Source organism: Leptonychotes weddellii, chromosome 9 (assembly GCF_054177405.1).
Source record: "Leptonychotes weddellii isolate Sample4059 chromosome 9, ASM5417740v2, whole genome shotgun sequence".
Classification (NCBI taxonomy): domain Eukaryota; kingdom Metazoa; phylum Chordata; class Mammalia; order Carnivora; family Phocidae; genus Leptonychotes; species Leptonychotes weddellii.
The window spans coordinates 36,372,287-36,395,339 of record NC_138377.1 but is presented as its reverse complement, the minus strand read 5'-3'; the positions used below and the strand labels follow the sequence as shown (position 1 = coordinate 36,395,339).

The window sequence follows — 23,053 nt, the reverse complement described above, 5'->3', positions numbered from 1 at the left end:
CCATGGGAAGGCTGCATGGATCACGAGGCCATGGGAAGGCTGCATGGATCACGAGGCCATGGGAAGGCTGCATGGATCACGAGGCCATGGGAAGGCTGCATGGATCACGAGGCCATGGGAAGGCTGCATGGATCACGAGGCCATGGGAAGGCTGCATGGATCACGAGGCCACAGTCCAGGCAGAAGCACACACCTGGCAGTGCCTCTCCTACATTTCCAGGCAGTTACTAAACAGTGATGTGCACATGTCAATTTGGATAAAAATTACACAAGGCAAGATTAAAACTCAGATTCCTAGATCCACCCAAAGATCCTGACTCAGCATGAGGTAGCACAGAGGAACTTACATTTTTATTAAGAACCCTGTGTGAGGGGCGCCTGGGTGGCTCAGTCGGGTGAGCATCTGCCCCTGGCTCAGGACATGATCTCAGGGTCCTGGGATCGAGCCCCTGGGCTCCCACTCAGGGGAGAGCCTACTTCTCCCTCTCCCTCTGCCCCTCCTCTTGACTTGTTCTCTCTCTCTCAAATAGATAAATAAAATCTAAAAAACAAAAAAAAAACAAACAAAAAAACAACCCATGTGAGTCCACCTCACATGGTGCCCAGGGACCTCACTTGAAGAAATATTAAACTGAAGGAAGAGAACATCTCTGGAGTGCCAGCCCTATAAACCCAAACTTATTTTATCTCAGGAAATTACTCCAGTACTGCTCTTTCCAGGAGGAATCTGCTCTGAACAGTCTCCCAATGTTGTAATGATTCTTTTGTACTATTTTGAAACGGACACCTGCACTCAAAGGCGGGACTCCTTGAATGATGCACTATACAACCAGCCCCGCTTTCAGTCCGGCATTGGGGCTGAGTTTCTTCAGCTGGACACAGTTCTCGTGTGTAAGCCTAAGCTGGTCTTCTTTTCCTCTCAAGCCTCACTCATGAGCCCTAACCTGGTTTGGGTTTGGTATTAGGTTGGCACTAACCAGAGAGCAACTACAGCAAATGCGGACAGAGACTTCCAATGGCACATTCATTTGTGGTAGACAAGTAGTCTGTGAACGAAGGCTGCAGTGTGTAGAGTCAGGGACTGTGGGCCTTTTGACATCCTAGGAAAGGACCCCCAGGCTAGGTGTGGGCAGCCCTGCTGTACTGGGAAGACAGAGAATCTGCATTAACATCCACACTCCACATGTGCCAGTTTCAATTACCATCTCAGTGTGTGCTTAAAGGGGCTCTGTCAACATTGCTTAGATGTGAAGATCAGTTCAAAGAGGATTAGTGCAGAACTGATGTATAAGACAAGCCTTAACCTCAGGCAAAATAGGTAGTTATCCACTGTTATGGACTGAATCGCATCTCCTCAAAATTCATATGTTGAAGACCTAATGCTCAGTACCTCAGGAAGTGACTGTATTTGGAGATGCTTAATTAAGGTTAAATGAGGTCACTAGGGTGGGTCCTAATCCAACATGATTGGTGTCCCTATAAGAAGAGAGTGGGACACAGATGCACACAGGAAAGACCATGTGGAGATGGACAGAGACAATGGCCATCTCCAAGGAGCCAAGAAGAGAAGCCTCAGAAGAAACAACCCTGCTGACACCTGGATTGCAGACTTCTAGCCTCCAGGATCATGAGAAAATTCTGTCGAAGCCACTCAGTAAATACTTCGTTATGGGAGCAGAGCAAACTAATACACGCACTAGAGTATGATGTCAACACATTTTTCTCCCCTTGGTCAAGCCTGGAATACCTCCATTAGAGACAGTCGGTCCTTTGGCTTTCTCTGGTCAGTTTAATAGTTTCTTACTTAATATTAATATCTCTCTCTCTCTCTCTCTCTCTCTCTCACACACACACACACACACACACGTACACACACACTTGTTGCTTTTTCTGGACCAGGCAGCTGACTTCCTCATCTCTATATTTTCAGGCAACATATCGAGATCTCAATCTAGTGGAATTCAACAAACATTTACTAAGTACTTATACATGCCAGATATGCCAAGTGATAGTGATTTAAAAATAGAAGTTGTAATCCTTTTATCTGAGATACTCACTGTCTGGAGAGGGACAGCCATGCACGGTTTCCAGGCTGTGATGGAGATGGCTTTCGGACAATAGGAACAGGAATGACCAATTTTGCCTGGGGCAGCTGGGGGCAGGCGCTTCACAGAAAAGGTAAAATTAAAAGGATGAGTAAAAGGTTTCAGACAAAGAGGGAGATTCTGACGAAAAGGAATAATAGGCACCAAACACAACAGTATCAAATGAAATATGTTAGGAAATGATGAGAACTTCAGTGGGGCTCAAGGGTAGGGCTGTTAAGAGAAAGTCAAGTGGCCACATGAACCATCCTCAGGATGGTGGAGCAGGACAAAACCACTCTGCTTAGCACACGGTGGTCAGGAGGGTTCTCCAATCTCCTCAGACTCTTTCGGCACCTCTGGAACAAGTGGACGGTCCCCGCCAACCAGAACCAGCCAACCCCACTCCTGTGCATTGGCTCTTAAGCACACGAGGAGCCCAGCAAAACGGCAGTCCTACCTCTCACTCTCAAGCAATCAGGGTTCCCAGGCCCCACTTTCCCCTTCCGGGGGAGATGAAAAGGAACCAAAATCAGAGAGAACCTTTAAGCTAGCCCCTAACGTCTGCTCAGGAGAACATAATGTCTTTATTGCTGTCCTTGTGTCCAAGGATCATTCAGCTTGTCAGAGATCCTGATGGCGTTCCTCCTCCTTTCTGTGTGGTCACACCAGAATCTGTGTGTTTTGGCAAATAGCTGATATTCTTCCTATTTATAGACTCTTTCCCATGTTACTCACTTACGGGGTTTCTGTGGTCCAGCGTTCTGTCAAGTCCCAGCTGGCTGGGAGTGCGTAATAGCCATTAACACTACAGCTGCTCCTTTTATGGTCTCGGTGGACAGCCCGTTGTTAAATGCGCCTAGATAAGTTTAGAACTGCTTGTGTGAAAGCACATATATCCAGCTGGGTAAAAATGCTCATTTGTGTTAGGTGCCTTTCAAAATTAATATCGAAGCCAAAAATAAACCTTCCCCATTACCCAAATGATAAACTATTCATTTTTACCTTTTCAATATATAAAAGAGGAAAAAAATTGTTTTTGAAAATGTATCTCCTGACTGAGCTACGCCAAAGCATAATCTTTGATTAAAGTAAAATATACCAGGGGACTGAGCCAATAGCCAGATGCCTTTTTCTTTTTTATCTCTTCTTTTTCCTTGTAATCTGTTTCAAGAAAGAAAAAAGTTTGGTAGGAGTCTCTTCAAATGTTGAATTTCCCCTTTCAAACAGAATTTTTTGCAGCTTATGTAGCCACTGACTAGCATATCTCCTCATCCCATAATAATCCTTGATATCATTTTGACTACTTCTTAAAATAACAGCTTTATTGAGATACCACTCACATACCATACAGTTCACTTGCTTGAAGTGTACCTTTTAATGACTTTCAGTATATTCACCAAATTGTGCAATCATCACCACAATCACCTTTAAAACATTTTCATCACCCCACAAAGAAACCCTGTGCCCTTTGGCAGTTACTCCTCATCTCTCCCCACTTCCTTCCCCTCCAGACCCAGACAACCACTACCTTCTGTGTCTATGGATTTGCTTCTGCTGAACATTTCATATAAATGGAATTATATAATACATGGTCTTTGGTGTCTGGCTTCTTAGCATGTTCTCGTGGTTCATCCATGTTGGAGAATATGTCAATATTTCATTCCTTTTGATTGCTAAATGTATTGCTGAATACTCAATTATATGGATATATCAGTTTTGTTCACCCATTCATAAGTTGATGGACATCAGGTTGTTTCCACTTTTTGGCTGCTATGAATAATGCACAAGTTTTTGTGTGGACATGTGTTTTCATATATTTCATATGAAGTAGAATCTCGGGGTCCTATCAATTTGACTGCTTTCCAGTGTTAAATGAGGACACCTCCATATTTCATAACTGATGAACACAGGGGAAGGTATTGGTTAATGCTGTTCTCACAGACATAGAAAAGAGTCCATTTTGTTGCCAACATTGCTACATAATTCTCTGGCCGAAATAAGAACTGGGTAATAACTCAGTGCTGACTTAAGACAAATCAGCTGGTCAGTAACCATGTCTACTGATTAAGAAAGCCTCTATGCTACTCAGACATACAAACTACACAAACCAGATGTTTAATGTCAAAAGTCAAGCTTTCAGTAAGAAACCTTCTCCTCCTTTGTGTCATACTTAATTGCTCAATTGCTAGATAGAACACGATGATTTCCAGAGAAGACACAGAGACTATAATGGAGGGATGTTTTGCCATTATTTTCCCAACACTAGTGTTGCATCCTTTCTATTTATCTGTGGGACAATTCATTCCAACACTGAACACCTAGAATGTGCTAGGATTTGTGTTCAGTGCAGGGGAGGGGGATAAAAATATGACTAAGACGTGGCCACTGTCCTCACAAGCCCACAGCACCAGAGATGAGCTCACCAATCACTGATGCTAGGTCTGTATTATTGCGTGACTATGCAGATGTAGGACAAAGTACCACTAGTTGGGACCTTAGGAGAGACCTCAAAGAAGAGGTCTTAGAGGATGAATAAATTTTTGATACACAAATGTTATGTGTAGAAGACACTGCAGAAATTCACATGAAGGAAAATGCATGAATAGAGGCAGATAAGCAAAAAAATATAAGGTGTATGTGGAGAGTTCAGATTTAAATTTTCTCACTATTCCCTACCAACCATAATGCTTTGGACAATTTACCTGAATTTCCCAAGACTTGGTTTCTTCATTTGTGAAATGGGCAAAGTAATATCGTTATATATGTACATATTTTTTTAAGATTTCTTTCTTTTTTTTTTTTAAGATTTATTTCTTTCTTTTAGAGAGACAGAGAGAGAAAGAATCTCAATAAGACTCCCGCTGAGCATGGAGCCTGACATGGGGCTCAATCTCACAACCCTGAGATCATGATCTGAACCAAAATCAAGCATCGGACGCTTAACTGACTGAGCCACCCAAGCACCACTATTTTTTTTTTTTTTTTAAGTAGGCCCTATGCCCAGTGTGGAGCTTGAACTCATGACCCTGAGATCAAGACCTGAGCTGAGATCAAGAGTCAGATGCTTAACAGACTGAGCCACCCAGGCATTCCTACCATTATATGTTTTAAGGATTAAACAACGTAATATATTTTAAATGTTCATCACAATGTCTAAAACAGGAGCGTTCAATAAAATGTTGGTTTCAAGTGCTTTGGTTGGAATATAGGTAGGTACAGAGGAGCAGAAAGTAGGTTGGATCCATAATGCAGTGAGCTTTGATGGGGGATGAATGTAGAACTTAAATCCCTAAGCAAAAAGAAATTGCAAAGATTTTGGAGTAGGGAAGCACCATCATTGGACCTGGGCTTGGGCAGAGCATGTAGAATGGGATAAAATCTACTCTTTAGATCGCTGTTGCCATAGTCCTAGGGAAAGGTAATGAGGACCTGAGATAAGGCAGGAGGTATAGAAATTTAAATGCATTAATTAGAAAGGCTGGTTATATGGAATATAGCAACTGCCTACATTTTGGAGGCAAAAGAGAAGCCAGTATTTTTGAGCCTGTGTCCCTGAGTCAATAGTAATGCTGTTAACCAGGAAGAATACATTCAGAGGAGAGCTCTGAGGAGTTCAAGGTACACATGAGACACTAGGGCAAAGGTGACAGGCAGACAAGTAGAACGGGGACTGGAGCACGGAAGAGAAGGGCAAGCGAGAGTTCCTGGAGCTCCCTGCCAGGGACGATTGATGGAAGTGAGGGTGTGGGTGACAGATCTTCACAGGAGAGTTAAGATTGCCATAGAGAAGAAGAGAAAGCAACGAGAGAGATGAAACCAGTCCTGCGTGTCTGGAGAGGTTACCAACAGGAAAACCCTTCACAAGCTGTCGAGTACTGCAAAGACTCAAGCTGATGAGAAGCAGAGGAACGAACAGCTGCTGTGGAGAAGGTCACGGGAGTCCTTTCCTGAACCAAGGTACAATTGTGATTATTATTATTATTTGGATAGTTCTGATAAACAAATGAAATAATCACACTGCTAGTCCTTGGATCAGATGTGATAGCAAAGGATTCCTTAAACCAAGCTGTTTTTTTTTTTTAACAAAATAATTGTTCCTGTATGCTTCAGATAACTGTGTTCATCATTCTAACTGCTTCTTGAGTCTGCAGTTTAGCCATGTGTCCAAATTAAGTCATGATGCTCGGTGGCTTTTATGACAAGGCATTAGTATAGGATTCAGTGGTTCTATCCACCGTCCCTTTCTTTGTTGGAGACAACTTCCAGAATAAACTCGTTTTTTTCCATCACATGTTTTGTATCAAGTCTTCAAAGTATAAACACTTCCACGTTTTAAAGTTTGTAACCAGTCAAAGGATGATGGCTTATTGGTGGCATCCGCCTCTTAAGTTATAGTGAAATCTTACTTGATGTCTCCCCAGATGTTCATTTGGGAGGTCAGACCCTGAGGCTGGAGGAAGTCAGGGACCATAATGACAAGAGGTCAAGCACTCAACACCTGTAATCACAATGGTTTCTCCCAAGGATCTTGAGAGGTAATTACTCTATCTCTAATTTTCAGACAAGGAAACTGTGACTACAAAAAGTTAAAGTTGACCAAGGTCAACATCTAGTAAGTGGCCAAGCTGGAAATTGAACCTCTGTTTGTCTAGCTCAAGTGTTTTTTTCTACTACATAACTTCTGTCAGACGTGTTGAAGATTTCTACAATGTTTGCTAGGGTCCCTGACGCAGTAATACTCAGATTCTTCAGGTGATGGAGTAGCTGCAATTCATGGATATTGAATTGTTTCCCCCTGAAATCATTCAGGATTTTACCATTTGATTCTACATTCACCATTCCATGTATTTTTCTGGATACATTTTATTTTCAAAAGCCTCTATAACTGAATTAAATCTATACCTATTTCAGTTTAATTTTATTTTCTATGCCTTTCTTAGATAAATCTGTGATGAGAGAAGGGTTAAAATAAATCTCATCAATGGAAAAATGAGTCTTAGATATAACTTATTACATAAATGCCTTTGATAATCAGGATTGCAGAAATGAAAAAGATAAATTTGAAAATATTTAGCCTCAATAAAGCTCTATTCTAAACATGGAAGAATTACTAATAGTTGTATATTTCAGTTTCTTAAGAATATAAGAACACTTTGTACAAAATATATGACAGATCAGAGAAAACTAAGAATTCATGTGTAAATTAAATTAGGAATTTAATACCTTTTATGCTTCCCCCAAACAATACCCTAAAAAAGTCTCACTTGGCTCTAGGGAAGTAAATACACAGTAAAGCATGCTTAGTGAGGTCTGCAATTTTACTAAAATAAATCACTACTTGGCAACATTAAGGGGAAACAGTAATTTATAGGGCTGCAGTAAATACAAGTTTTTAAAATTATGGTCTGTCTTAGGGGAAAACTACCCCCATACAAATGCATTTACAAGAAAAAAAATTGGAAAGGTTCAGAAGCCTGGGCACTTAGTATATTTTGCAGTGGCATAATATTTTATTGCCATCATTATTTGCCTAAGTTAAAGTGCTTATCAGACTTGATCTCAGCCCTAAGAAAAAGTAAAGTAAAAAAAAAAGTGGCATTCAAAGGAGACCTACCTCATTAAAACAACATTCCTGATCTTCATATTTGAGGTGTTCTAAAGTTTTCTAAGCTCTTTATCATACTTCTCAAAAAACAGTTCCTTGCCTGAAATAAAAAATTAAACTATACAGATTTATAAGCCATTTGACAATGGTAATTTGTAAATTAGGTTGGGCCTAAAGATGAACCACCGTGTTTTATTAAGATTAAAACTAGTGTCCAGTCGCTGTGGGGGATTTTCTTCTCTCTGGCCAGAGCATATTTGAAAATGTTTCCTGTTATGGCTTTAGTTACAGAGAGTTAAATACAGAGCACCCCCGTGAGCTCACATAGAGTTGTGTGTTTCTGTACATCACCCCCGCATGAGCTTCATTTCATTTCTTACCAACCTAGGCCCAGGGTCATCCATATTAAACCCTCTCTTGCTGATACCCACATCTCCCTTGAGCTCCAGGCAAACTTCTTCCTTGGATTAACCCATTGTCTGACTTTTCAATGCCTTACAAAGTGCTGCTATGCCCTGATAATATAAAACAAAGAACACACCCAGTCATGTGGATTGGAGTCCCCTCAAATTCCAGTTCCCTGAGTGCCCCTCTTCCCCCGCCCTCAGCTCCGTCCTACAGGCTGCCCTTGGCCAACCCTCTCTTCCCTCCTCTTCAGAGACTATTGCAAACCTCCTTCTCCTCCTCCCTCAGACCCCATCAGTTCCCCACATCCTGGGCTCTCAGCACGTCCTGACTCAAAAGTTTATCTACTTCTCACCCACCTTCATTCCTTTCCTTTCTCGGGATTCTTGCTCCATTACTACCGCTCTGGTCTGGAGTTCTCTCTCTCTTTCTTGGTTGGGTCTTTTCCTTACCAGACACAGACTCTTCTGGATCCCCTAGCACCTCCCTGGTCCACTCCTTGGGCTGAAAGCCCTTGAAATGTAGGTGGTTTCAGGTTCTTTCCAAAGCTGTCTTCTTCATAACTCTTTATACTTTCCTTGGGTATTCATATTCACCCTACAACAGTCAGGGTCCAGTCAGGAGATGGAACCACACCAGTTATTTTAACCATGAGAAATTAATATAAAGAATTGTTAACTAGGCATAAAGTTGTTAACTAGGAAACTGTAAGGGTGAAAAGAGAATCCTAAGATAGGGCAGAGATATGGCACCCACAGGAAGCAACTCCACCTCTAGGGCGGAAGGAACAAAGGGAGAGGTTGGGCGGAAGGAACAAAGGGAGAGGTTGGATTTATTAAAACTAAGAGAAAGTTCCTGTGGGGTGGGACCCAGACCTGGTGCGGTGGGGCAGGGGGGTAGGTGCAGGGATGGAGGGTATAGCCGGGCGTTGGAGGGTCTCTAAGTAGGGATAAGAAGAAGATCGTTCTGCAGGTGTTAAACAAGCTGCACACTGGATCCTGAAATGAACAGTTGCTGGAGTGAGGAAGTGAGGTCAAGGGTGCTCATACCCTCTCCTTGCTCCAGTTCGGAGCCTCCCTCCATTGGCAGAGATTAAGAAGGAGGCAACAGGCAAAAGAGAAATGTGATTTTCCCAGTCCCATCTCCAGCATCTGAACATGATCATAGAGAGTGAATTTGGATGGAGAGATAGAAATTGGCACAACCCCATAGCCTCAAAAACTACAGGAGAATTCAAAAAGCTATTTCCCTCACCCAAGCCTCGCCCTTGTGCCCAGACTCATTCAGTCAACACCCTGTTGGAGTATTTACTTGAATGCCCCATAGTTACTTCAAAGTCACCATACTCTAAATTGCTCTCATTCTCTTCCCAGGCCTGTCCTCTTCTTCCACCCTGCCTTCTCCAGCTGAATAAATACCACCATCACGTATATGTGGAATACATAAATGTTACTTTACCATTGACACCCCTGTCCTTCACCTTCCACACTGAATCAGTCATCAGAGTACTCCCACTTCCCTTAACATTCCTCAGGGCCATTCCTTCCTTCCTCCCCATCGCCACTCTCTTAGTCTATACCTTCATCATTTCTTACAGGATTAAGGCATAGTCTTTTAACTACTCTCGCTATCAAAATTAAATTCTTTTTGGCCTGACTTAGAAAGCTCTCCGGTCTTAATTCCTATTTCTGCTTCAACCCCGCACCCCCACCCCCACTCCCTTGATGAGTTCAACCAAAATTCAATGACATGAGCACCCTGCCCCACTTAGTTTTCCTTGACCTTGCAATATTCTCCCTTGCTTCTGCATATTTGCATATCCCATTTCCCATTCTGGGTTAATCTTTCCATTTCCCAACTCTGACTCTTCTTCCCCTTTCCAGCTCCTTCCCGTCCTCCAGGACTAAGCACAAGCTTTGACTCCTAGGAGAATTCTCTCCATCTCAGCCCCCATACCTAGTCCATCTGTTAGTGTCGCTCCCACGCGCCCCCATAGCCCTTTTTGGAATTCTTCTTGGCGGTATTGCTGAGCAGTTTAGCATGGAGCCAAACCCTATGTTCAAGTCCCAGCACTCCAGCTTGCTGTCCGTGTGACTTTGGGAACATTATTTAACCTTTACCACCCCTCAGTTCCCATGTATGTAAATGGGGGCTCATGATAGTACCCTCCTGATAGGTGGCTCTGCAGACTAATTGGGATATTTGTCAATGCCCCATCCAGGTTTTTAATCAATCTTTTCAAGGTGTCTCTCTCACTTTTCTGGCTACTGGTACAGCAGATGATTTTGAAGCCAGGACACAAATTGAGAGAATGCTGCTTTAGAACAACACTGCTCTTCTGCTGAAACTCGTAGCCACATTGATTTTGGAATAGCCAGGACCAGACAGATACGATAATTGCCTTGATTCCATAGTTATCTGGGGATGGGCTCAAGTCTCACATTTTTCTGAGGCACCAGGTCCTCCTACTTCCTCTAGGAAAAAGAGGGAATGCTTTACCAGCCCTGGATCCTCTGGCTGGCGTTAAAGTGAGTTTGGTGGGAATGACATTAACGTTTTCATGGGAATGATGGAATTGGCCGGCACCCTGTGTCTGCCTTCCAGTTTTGCTGGGGTACCGACTGGGCCCGGGGAGGGGAATCCAATGAAGCGTGAGTGCATGCAGTACAAGAGTTTCCCCAGGGTCCAGTCAGCCAGCAGGCCTCTGTTCTCCCTTGCTGCAAACACTCCTCCTAAACATTTACTTGTGTTTTCAAACCCAAGGTCCGATGGGAACATAAAATATATTATTCCAAAAGGGATCACTCCCCCAACTAACTCCTTCTACCACACACGGAGAGAAAGAAAACCACACGCAAGCCAACAGCATGGAACTTCTCCAGCGAGCCTTCTGACCACCATGTTTGAAGGCCTCAAATATAGCCGTGGGGATCACAATATTTGGGGAGGTACATGTGCAGAAGGAAGACACACATGAATCTGTTTTGTTTTGATTTTCTTTTCACCAGACCTATCCTTGACTTTTCACAGATTTCCCAGCAGAAGAATTGAGATGGATGATAATATGGGAGAAAAATGTTCCACTGTGGCCAGCTCGTGTTCTTTTGGAGAGCTGTTTGCACACACGTCGAGAGGCCTCCAAGAGCCCCAGTTGGCTCACATAGTGGGTGGGGAGGTCACGCCGCTCCCTGGGAGCTGGGATGGAGTGACCTCTGTCTTTCGATTCCCCCCGGGGAGGATGCGGCTTACGCTGGCTCATGTCCTGCCACAGGCTGTCACCTCAGATGGCCTCACTGAGGCCAGCTGGAGTTACCGGCAAGTTCGCATCAGCCTGGTTCCATAATGCCCTTGTGTGTCTCCCCTCGGGGGGTGCAGACTCTCACACTGCCACCACGGGGCTGTGGAAACTACTAGGAAAAGTGAAGTAGAGATACCTTTTTTTTTTTTTTTTTTTAGATAACACTTTTTTGACCTCGCTCACAAAGTCTCTCCTTAATGAAAAAGCAAGAGGGTCTGAGTATGGGAAGAAAAGGCTAAAATACTAGTGTCTCCAGGGGAATTTTCCTCCAGAAGAATTCAAGATTACAGTGGGACTCGTGCTCCCTGGGAACAGTTTATTTTCTAATAATGAACCTATAGAATCACAAAATCAGACTGTATGTAAGCATTTTGCATGTATTCGTCATCATTCCTAGATGTTACAAGTATATTATATTTACATCTAAGGTATTACAACCAAATGATGAGAGCCTTTACTTCTTTTTGCTTCTTATTCTTCCACACCAGAGTCCCTCCTGACTGACGTGTGGAAGGATAATGGACATGCTGGTCCTACGTGAAAGGAAACTGTGGTCCAGACTTCAGGTGAGAGATGTTTTAGCCATTTTTAAATTAGTAGGAGATAATTTTCATTTTTAAAAATTAGAGTCAGTTTGCATTCATTCACTGTAAGGAAGTAACACAGTTAAAAAACACGTGCTCACTTTTGAATGCATTTTTATATAGATGTAGTTGAGTCATTTATTTCTAATTCTGAATTTAGTTTTTGTCTAGGATTTTGGGTAGTCAAGTCATTTCCATATAAAATAATCTGCAAAATAGGTGAAGTTGACTTCATATCTTTTTAAGCAAAGGAAACCTTTTTAAAATGAAATATTGTGAGGCGCCTGGGTGGTTCAGTCTGTTAAGCATCTGCCTTCGGCTCAGGTCATGATCCCAGGGTCCTGGGTCGTGTCCCACATTGGGCTCCCAGCTCAGTGGGGAGTCTGCTTCTCCCTATCTCTCTGCCGCTTGTGCACTCTCTCTCTGTGTCTTTCAAATAAATCTTGAAAAATAAAATAAAATGAAATCTTGCTTACAACCCTAATATGTAAATAGGTTTAAAAACAACAGAATGGCGGGGCGCCTGGGTGGCTCAGTCATTAAGCGTCTGCCTTCAGTTCAGGTCATGATCCCAGGGTCCTGGGATCAAGCCCCACATCGGGCTCCCTGCTTGGAGGGGAGCCTGCTTCTCCCTCTCCCACTCCCCCTGCTTGTGCTCTCTCTAATTGCTGTCTCTCTGTCAAATAAATAAATAAAATCTTAAAAAAATAATAATAAATAAATAAAAACAACAGAATGGCTTTGGCAGAAGCAGAGGTTACAACCACTGAGCCTGGCTCTCTCGGCTGTCCTGTCCACCTCATAGTGACACCAAAGGCATGTGGGAAATAAACAAATGAGCACATGGGAAGATGTTCACCATCATTAAGCCATTGGGGAAATTCAAATTAAAACCACAATGAGGTATCAATACACACCTATTAGAATCATTAAATAAAAAAAGAGTGACAATACCAACTACTGGCAAGGGTAAAAAGAAACCAGATCACTCATGCCTTCCTGCTGGGAATATAAAATGATACAGCTACTCTGGGATGTAACTGGGCAGTTTCTTAAAAAAAAACTAAACATACAACTACTATACAACCTAACAGTTGCACTCCTGGGCATTTATCCCAGAGAAATGGCAACTTATGTTCACACAAAACCCTGCTCACAAATGTTCCTATGAGCTCTATTTGTAATAGCCCCCAAATAGAAACAACCTAGGCGTCTTTCAACAGATGAATAGTTAACCAGACTATGATACATCCGTACTACAGAATACTACTCATCAATAAAAAGGAAACAATTATTAATATATGCAACAACCTGGATCAATCACCAGAAAATTATGCTGTGTAGAGAAAGGCAATCCCGAAAGGTTACTTACTGTATGATTCTATTTATATAACATTCTTAAAATGACAGAATTATAAAAATGGAGAACAGGTTAGTAGTTGCCTCCTTTCCAGTTGAGTCAAAAACACTTACTTGCGTTGATATCATGAATCAACACAGGATTCAGTGCTAAAAATGAACCAGCTGTTTTTAAAGCCCATATCTTCTCTTAACTGCATAGATATTCAGGTGCAAAGGCAGTGAAAGTAAATGAGATAAATAATATCAACGAGAGGGGCGCCTGGGTGGCTCAGTTGGTTAAGCGACTGCCTTCGGCTCAGGTCATGATCTCAGGGTCCTGGGATCGAGTCCCGCATCGGGCTCCCTGCTTGGCAGGGAGTCTGCTTCTCCCTCTGACCCTCCCCCTTCTCATGTGCTCTCTCTCATTCTCTCTCTCTCAAATAAATAAATAAAATCTTTAAAAAAGAAAATGTAATAATATCAACGAGAGATGATTGGTTGGTTGGTTGGTGGCATGTACCCGCCCAACTCCAAAATACATATTATGTACTGTGCTAGGCTGCATTATGGCCCCCCAAATCGTTCCATGTCCTAATCGCTGGAACCTATGACTATGTTAGCCTTACATGGCAAAGGGACTTTGCAGATAACGTAAGGCTTTTGAGATGAGGAGATGCTGGGTTATCTGTGTAGGCCCAGATAAGACTCACAAGAGTCTTTACAAAAGGGAAGAAAGAGGTCAGAGAGAAGGCAATGTGACGTTGGAAGCAGAGATTAGAATGATGTGGCTCTAACCCAAGGAATGCTAGAAGCCTCAAAAAGCTAGAAGGGGCAAGGGGTAGATTCTTTTCTGAAGCTTCCAGAAGGAAGCAGCCTCTGGACACCTTGATTTTAGCCCTCTAAGACTCATTTTTAGACTTCTGACCTCCAAACCCTAAGTAAAGAATAAATGTGTGTTGTGTTGAGCCACTAAATTTGTGGTGATTTGTTAAAAACAGCAACAGGAAATTAGTACATATACCATAAAGCTGTTAAATTAAGAGAGGAGAAAATAGGGGTGCCTGCTGGCTGAATTGGTAGAGCATGCAACTCTTGATCTCAGGGTTGTGAGTTCAAGCCCCACATTGGGTCGAGAGATTACTTAAAAATAAGAAATCTTTTAAAAGAGACAGAGAGAGGAGAAAATAGAAAAAGCAAGAGCTTATTCTATTTAATTTTATTGAAATATTAATTTGTAGGCAAGATTTTCTTTTTATAAACTGCATGTAGACAGTATACTTGAAAACTTACAAAACAAAACCTCAATCAACTCCCACAGCAAGACATTGGATCATCTCTAATAATAAAATTTTTTGAACTCTGCTAGTAAACAAGCCCATATTAGGAATTATTTTAAAAATTGTATTTGGCATTTCTATCACTTGTCTTAGCCTCAGTAAGAGTTGAGCTCAATATTCTCCCTTTTTTGTATTTCCATTTTGGAAAATCAGGAGTCATGTAAGTTACAGTAAAATTATTTAGGACTGTCCATGCATTTCTCTGTTCTTCCCCTGTTTCATATTTTGGAGGCAGCTTTACATTCTCTAGCATCACTCCCTTTACCATTAAATCACCATCATTCATTTATTCATTCAATGGGCAATTACTGACATATTACACATATATACATACACACACACACACACACACATATATATAAGTATACATACATATCGTTCATATATAGAGAGAATTAAATTATTCCCTTTATAGTAGATATGTTGAAACAGTGAAGATTCTGTTTGTCAAAAAGATGAATCTCAGAACACGACCTCATGTCCTAGAAAGATTCTTTAGGACATTATTATTTTTTTTTTTAAGACTTTATTTATTTACTTGCCAGAGAGAGAGAGAGAGCACAGCAGGGGAAGCAGGGGGAGCAGCAGGCAGAGGGAGAAGCAGGCTCCTCACTGAGCAGGGAGCCCAATGTGGGACTCTGTCGATCCCAAGACCCTGGGATCATGACCTGAGCTGAAGGCAGGTGCTTAAATGACTGGGCCACCCAGGCACCCCTCTTTAGAACATTACTAAACAGTGGTTTGAGAGCATTTAGGAAAGAGACCGTAATCCAGGAGTCAGCAAAATGTTTTCCTGGTGGCTTCTAGCATGACTAATCCAGATGGAGTAGGCATTCACCTAATATAGGAGCTTCTGAAAAGTGCTGTTGTCCCAATATACTCCACACGCCACAGGCTCCAACTGGTATGAGACTCTGTTTCCCACAGAGTACTTAGGAATATGTGAATGCCTTGCTTAGAAAAAATGTTCTTGCCAAGCTTATATAGGTATGACTTAAAAATTAATCACAGTATACTTTGTAAATTTGCCACACTGGTTTACAAACCACAGCATAGCAAGGATAGCCCTACAGAATCCTTCTAGAGCATCTACTGAAACATTCCCAGGGAACGGGACCCTCTCTCTCTCTCTTCAACCTATTCATTAGACATTTCGTTTACATACAGCTAAATTCTGCCTCTGTTTAACATCAACTCTTTGTTCACCTATAAATAACAAATAAAATTCTGTCTCTCTATTCTAAGACTTAAAGATAGCTATCAGCTCCTCCTGCCTAAATCTTCCTTTTCCCAAGTTATCGGTCATTAGGGAGATGCAAATCAAAACCACCATGAGATACTACTTTATACCTATTAGAGAGGCTAATATTAAAAACAAACAAACCAATAATCCATAACAAGCATTGATGCGAATGTGGAGAACCCTAATGCACTGCTGGTAGAAATGTAAAATGGCAGCCAACTTTGGAGAAGTTTGGCAGCTCCTCAAAGTGTTAAACATAGACTTACCATTTAACCTGACATTTCACTACAAGGTATATACCCACAAGAAATGAAAACATAATGTCCACACAAAACCTATACATAATGTTCATAGCAGCATTCATTATTCATAGTAGCTAAAAGAAACCCCAACCTACTCATTAACTGATGAATGAATAAACAAAGTACAGTATATCTATACAATGGAATATCATTCAGCAATAAAGAGAATAAAACAGTAAAAAGAATGAAATGCTGACACATGCTACAACATGGGTGAACTCCGAAAACAAGGTTCATTAATATGCATGAAAGAAGCCAGTCACAAAAACCATATATTGTATGATTCCATTTATACGGAATGTCCACAATAGGCCAACCCATGGAGACAGAAAGTAGATTAGTGGTTGCCAGGGGCTGGGAGGAGAGGGGAAAGGGAAGTGACTGCTGGAGACCATGGAGATTCTTTTTTGGGTGATGAAAACATTCTAAAGTCAGATGTGATAATGGTTAACAAACAAGTCTGTGAATATACTAAAACTGGCTGAATTACATACTTTAAAGGGTGAATCATATGCATGTGAATGATATCTCAATTAAGCTGTTATAAAAAAACATAGATTCTGAACAACTTTTACAATTCTGCTTTATAATTTACTATCTCTCAGGCCTCACTGACATCAATATAGCTGTGAAATGAACTTTTCAAGACATCGAATGTAGAATCTCCCATTTAGAAAAATAAAATTTCAACAAAACAATTTTTAATAAATTCTGAAATTTGTCATACTAGACAAATTAAACCAAACTATTGAAAGCATGAGGTTGAAAAATAATAAACTTTAGGCTTAAAAATGTGTGTCATGACTACAAAGCATAGTTGAAACATTTTTTTTGATAAATTAAAAACGTGAAAAAGTAAAAGCATATCATCATTGGTGTTTATATAATTAACCTCAGATGTTATGAAAAGAACTAAAGCAGTTTGTTTGATTTGGCTGAACATACATTAATTACTTAAAAATAAAGCATAGCCTTTAAAATAAGCATGTTTAGAATGTCTGTCCAGTGATTTAGAATTAACAAATATTATTCTGTTGCTTAATCTTTCTATTTGTTTTATTGAGGTTGGCTAAATTAGTTAACATAAACTCAAACACAGCATATTTCCAGCATACTTTTGATAAAATGTTTCACAAACATATACTTTTCTACATATGTTTAAAATAGCTTTCTTACATTGTATTTCCCAGGAAAAAGATATAGTGACAGAAATTTGCATACAGGAAGTTTATTGTAAAGTGGTCTCAGGAATAAAAATTGTGAGGAGTTAAAGAAGCAGGATTGGGCAAGAGAAGTTGAACTATGGGGAAATTGCAAGGAAGTCTTCAGCAGATCCCACAGAAGCTCGGGAGCTTGGATAGTCCTTCAGCATTGTCCCAAATTCAGGTAAGAGGACTGGATTTTTGTACTCCCACATAGACCAGCTACTGGGTTTGGGCTGCTTCTGGAGAGTGGGTACAACCTTAGGTGAAGCAATTCTTTTCCCCTGAGGGCAGTTCTTGGGGAGGGATTAGCTATGAGCCATCAACAGGTAATACTTCTGCAAGCTGGGGAAATGAGTGCCTTGCTCCAAAAGGGGGTATCCAGACAAGATACCACAGTTCACCCCTTGCATTGCTTGGATTCACCTGGATTCCACTGATTCCATCTGAGGACCATTTCTTCAGGATTCTGGTTGGTTTCTTTTCCTCAGGAAACTTACAAAGAAAAAGTTAGCCGGATGAAGTATGATCCTCACTATGGCAGTTAATCTCAGGACTGCAACGAATATTCAGCATCTCCCTTCCCTTTTAACAGCCTAAATTCTCCTCATCCTTGGCTAGAACTTCTGCTAGCCCGTTGGCTTACCTGCTTAGGTGACCCAGATCCTCATTACTGTGTGATCCAAACTCCTGCTCACTATGCCCTCACCAAGGTCAAGTTGTGCACTTGCTCTTTTACTGTCAAATTAGGCAGGAGAATACTACAAAAGGTCCAGTAGATCACGTAGAACCGAACCTGTTCTTTCCTTCCCCATTGTGTAACACAGTGCTGCCTCCCGCAGTGGTTGTTTGCAATGCAGCCCAAAAGCATAGCTAGCTTCCGCCATCTGGGGCACCTCCAGCCTTTGACCTCTTTCTCTATGTGTCTCACACTAAGGTTACTGATATTTCAGTGTATACTAAACAAACATCTATCTTCCAATTGCATCCTCTATATCTTTTCAACGACATTTTGTTGACAACCAGAATGCCAGCACATTATTTTAGAAATGTTGAGAAGTGGAGAATCTGGGGCACAGTTGATTGAGCATCCAACTCTTGATTTTGGCTCAGGTCATGATCTTGGGGTGGTGGGATCAAGCCACGCATCAGGCTCCATGCTCAGCGGGGAGTCTACCTGAGATTCTGTCTCCATCGCCCTTTGCCCCTCCCCTCACTGATGTATGTGCTCTCTCTTTCTCTCTCTCTCCCTTTCTGTCTCTCTCTCAAATAAATAAAAAAATATTTTTTAAAAAAGTGGAGAACCTGTTCAGGAGGAATGTACTCTCTCTCTTTCCCATGTTAGCTATGTTATTCCAGGATGAAGTTGGTCATATTAACTCTTTCTTCCAAAGGAGTATAGCCTAATTTTTAATGGACTGGTTGGGGGTGAGGGGAGGGAATTTCACTGCATGCTAACTATCTACCAAGTTCCCCACAATTAAGGTGGATATTTATTTAGACAAGATGCATCAAAAAAGTAAGGTATACAGACATCATCTCTGTCCATGCTATGCTGGTTTTCAAGTATTTTGTCTATCACACCTGCAGTTTGATCATTCAAAGGTAAAATGTGGATACATAAAGTTGATTAGTCTTTTTGGCAGCAAAGACAAAGAGCTAGTCTGGAATCTATTTAGAACTTATTTGACAGCACTGACCTCAAGTTCACCTCTGTTATCAATTTAAATGCTTGGGTACACAAGAGTATTTGATTTTTTTTTTTTTTTGATAGGCTGTCAGGTTATCCACTTCATGTCAAATCCAGCATCCTGTGTTTAATTTCAAATTATATTTGTCCTGCATTTATCCCACTTAATGGTTTTTTAAAAAGCCGCGCTTGACTCTGACTTTTTTCCTTTACACATTTCTCAGGAAAATTTTGCAAATAGGCTGATAAAGTAGACTATATGGAAATGAACAAATATATTTTTATCAGCTCCTTTAAAATATGTAGACATGCAGTAATACAAAAACATTACCCCAATTAGGAAAGCAAGAGGAAAAATAAAGTTAAATTGGAGAATGTTTTTTGAAACAATGTTATAGTTTAATAGTCCAGAGTAGCTCAGTTCTATTTACTTAGGTTTATGGATAAACTTACAGAGCATGAGAGGAATAGTGTAAAAATAGAATGAACTAAGAATTTATCAGCAACCTCATTTACTTTATTTAATAAATGTTGTGGCTTCCCTCAACCTACATGCTCCGCAAGACAAAACAACAGTTTCCCTGCTTTCCATTAGGGTCTGAGAGCCTGGTACATGGCAGATGCTCAATAAATAGATGTCAAACTAATAAATGCATGAAGTTTTTATTGCTCATCGGACACCCCATAATTGCAGGCAACTTCTCTCCTCCCCTCTTTTTATCTTTTAAAAATGTTCTTTATCCCCTCCCCCTCCTCATCAGTCCCCTTCTCTGTCTTTGCTTTCACTAGGAAGGGATTTCTTCCCCTCCCTTCTTCTCCCTTCAAAGTAGGTCACAGGAAGAAATCTAGGAGACAGTCAGGAGGGAATGTTCAGTAGAGAACAGAAAGTTTACACAAGATCACAGAGACTCCTCCTCCACTGTTTTTGCATTTTTGCCAAATTCAGAGAACCCTGAATTTACATAATTTTATTTAGTGTTTAAAAGGGCTGTTGTCCTGTCCTGTGGAGGCCTCACATAATTAAGACAAGAAATCCACAACTGAAAAACACTCCCATCCAGCCCTTGCCCCAATTTCTAAAAGAACCCGACCACTCCCATTTCCCAGAGACAGTCTTTGTGGGACAGTCATCTGTGTTAGGCTTAATATAAGACTCTAAGACTAACCTCCCATTTCCAAAACAAAAGTGGGAGAATCTTCCCTTTCCTCTAAAGAGGTGGGTCTGTATACAAGTTAATAGCAATCACGGTGAGCTTTGACACAATCACCTGTCCTTTCTCTGGGGACCACAGGAGAGACGCTCCCAGCCATGCAGGGGACAGAGGTTGCAGGTTTTCACCACCACACGCATCCTGGGTGGCGTACTGGCAGAGGGAAGGGAGTGAAGTTATTAGGGCAGCCTGAGCATCCCCAAGGAAACCAGATTCTTCCACGTGCACAGGGGGCAACTGTGAGTCTCAATGAGTTCTTGACCACTTGGCTCAGGTTGACCTGAGAAAGGCCACTAGGTCTGCTCTGTCAGTAGGGCCAGCTAGGTGTGCTTGTGACCTTTAGGAAGAGTGACCAGACATTCAGAAGCTGGTTGCGTGGGCACCCAATAATCATTAAAAAGTTATCACGGGAAGCCAATTTCACTGTTACATTTCAAACATAATATTGATGCTTAAATTCAACTGACTGGAAAAACAGAGACCCATCTGGCAGCAGAGGGGCTGATAAGGACAAGGAAGACAGCCTAATGCATATAAATCACTCTTTTTGTGAGCTCCCGGTTAAGACTACCCTCACTGCATTTCCTCTCATTTCCTCCTTCCTCCCAAACCTTCACCCCTATTCACCTCTCTCTCCACCCACCCGGGCTCTGGCTTCCAATACCAGTATTTCCAATACCAGTTGTGGTTCAGCTAGAAATTAGTGAAATAACATATGCCAATGATCTAACAAGGCACTCAAATGCTAGCTACGTCTAAAATCCCACTCTCTAAAGAAGAGTAAGATCTTAGAAGACTAAGACTCCTCAATTACAAACCTACTTCCATTTTCCATGTAAGGAAATTTGCCTTATTTCTCAGTTGCCCTGACATTTTATTCACACATCATATGTTATAAATGATTTAAACACAAAGCTAATTGAACATGTATAGCACTAATCATATTTTAAGTTTTTTTTCCAGAGAATTAAGGAGGCAAAAGAAAAAGTTTAACATCATACAATGTTACATCTAGTTTTAATGTCGTACATTGAGAAAAATCTTAATTGTATAAATTATTATGTATTTAGTCAAATAAACTTATGGCCATTTAGAAATGTTGCTACCAATATTTTAAGATATTACATCATCCAATAAGAAGTATTCACTACTTTAATTTTAAAGGGGGATATTAAAACAACGACATGGCCATATGTGTTATTAAGAAAAGAGCTACTAAACTGGTAATAATGAATGGTTTGCCATCCAAAGGAAATAAATTGAGCCAAAGTTTTTCTTATTTGACTTGGAAAGCCAAAGTTGAACCTATGTGACAACTGTTGGATCAAAGTAATAACTGAAGCATAAGAAAATTTCTTTTTTTTTTTTTAAGATTTATTTATTTATTTATTTAGTTGAGAGAGAGAATGAGCCAGGGGGAGGGGCAGAAGGAGAAGCAGAGTCCCCCCTGAACAGGGAGCCTGACCTGGGGCTCAATCCTGGGATCATGACCTGAGCCAAAGACAGATGCTTAACCGACTGAGCCACCCAGCACCCCTTAAATTCCTTTTTATTATAATTACCAATCTCCACCTTCTTCTCCTCTGTCTTGCTCTGTATACTCAGCTTAATTTAAATTGTGGACTTAACACGTGATACATTTTCCCTAGCTTTTCATAGCACTAAGATGATATGACTTTTTTTTATATGAGAATGAGAATCGAACTGTAATCAATAAGAATGTTAATTCATTTAAAGATTGTGGGAGTTTAATGCATCAGATGGGCTGCTTTTGAAATGGTTGTACTCCCCACTCCCCCGGCGCCCCCGCCCACTTTGAAACCGTTGTACTTGATGATGGAGCCTCCTTGTGGGGAGTTAAGAGTATTTCAGGCTTTGTAACTACAGGTGAAATGTTGTTTAACATCCCCTCCCTGCTTCACAATGGGAGCGTGTGTCGTTGTGCTGTCAAGAAATTAGGTATTTGTGGGATTCCTGGGGGGCTCCGTCGGTTAAGAGTCTGCCTTCAGCTCAGGTCATGATCCCAGGATCCTGGGATCGAGTCCTGCATCGGGCTCCTTGCTCAGTATGGAGCCTGCTTCTCCCTCCGCCTGCCGCTCCCCCTGCTTGTTCTCTCTCCCCACCACCTCTGACAAATAAATACATAAGAGCTTTAAAAAAAAAAAAAAAAAAAAAACTTAAAAAACGAAATTAGGTACTTGACTTGGGCCCCTGACATCCAGAAATGGGCAGAAGCTTAACACCCACCAGGGAGGACTGAACGCTGCCATCTCTCCGTTAGTCTCTAGTCCCTGAAGCCACAGGTAAAGCAGGGTTAAAAATGTTTTCAGTGACACTGATTGTTAGGTTCCTCAAGAGAGAACAAGAGGATGGTTGTTTCCTTTAAGCTGGCCCATGTACTGGGACCTTTGAGAACACATTAGGCAGATTTTTCTCTTGGCCAAATGTCTACCATCCATCTGTTATAGTCACCAGTGGTTCTTTTTTCCTGCAGAACACACAAAGTGAAGGAGTTGGATCACAGTGACTGCAGGAGCTACAAATGCAGACCAACACTAGTGTGTTCTTCACAATCTGTCACCTCAAGAAGTATAGCAAGTTGTGCTGTGGCTTTCTAAAATGGTGCCTATTGCTTCATAAAAACCTAAATAGAACAAATATAATAAATTTTCTATTTACAAGACAGTTGCACCTCAAGAAACTTTTCGGCGCATACTAAAACCTTCTTCAAAATACAGTGTTTCTATG

The 23,053-nt window shown here is 41.2% G+C and overlaps 2 long non-coding RNA genes across 4 annotated transcripts in view; one reads left to right on the top strand and one right to left on the bottom strand.

Moving 5' to 3' along the window:
• LOC115939794 (uncharacterized) overlaps positions 1 to 23,053 on the top strand; it is a 44,760-nt gene that overhangs the window by 5,447 nt on the left and 16,260 nt on the right. The window contains exons 2-5 of one of the 3 annotated variants that reach the window (XR_014148443.1): positions 4,912 to 6,044; positions 6,509 to 11,757; positions 11,884 to 11,961; positions 17,393 to 17,588. This is a non-coding gene — a long non-coding RNA (uncharacterized LOC115939794). Of the gene's footprint in view, positions 1 to 4,911; positions 6,045 to 6,508; positions 11,962 to 17,392; positions 17,589 to 23,053 lie in introns of all 3 variants that reach the window. The other 2 variants (XR_014148445.1, XR_014148444.1) reach the window with 2 other exon arrangements.
• On the bottom strand, positions 147 to 3,217 carry LOC145723419 (uncharacterized). Its single transcript, XR_014148442.1, has 3 exons — positions 2,545 to 3,217; positions 2,058 to 2,165; positions 147 to 227 (listed from the first exon to the last, which is right to left on the bottom strand). It is a non-coding gene; the product is annotated as an uncharacterized LOC145723419 (long non-coding RNA).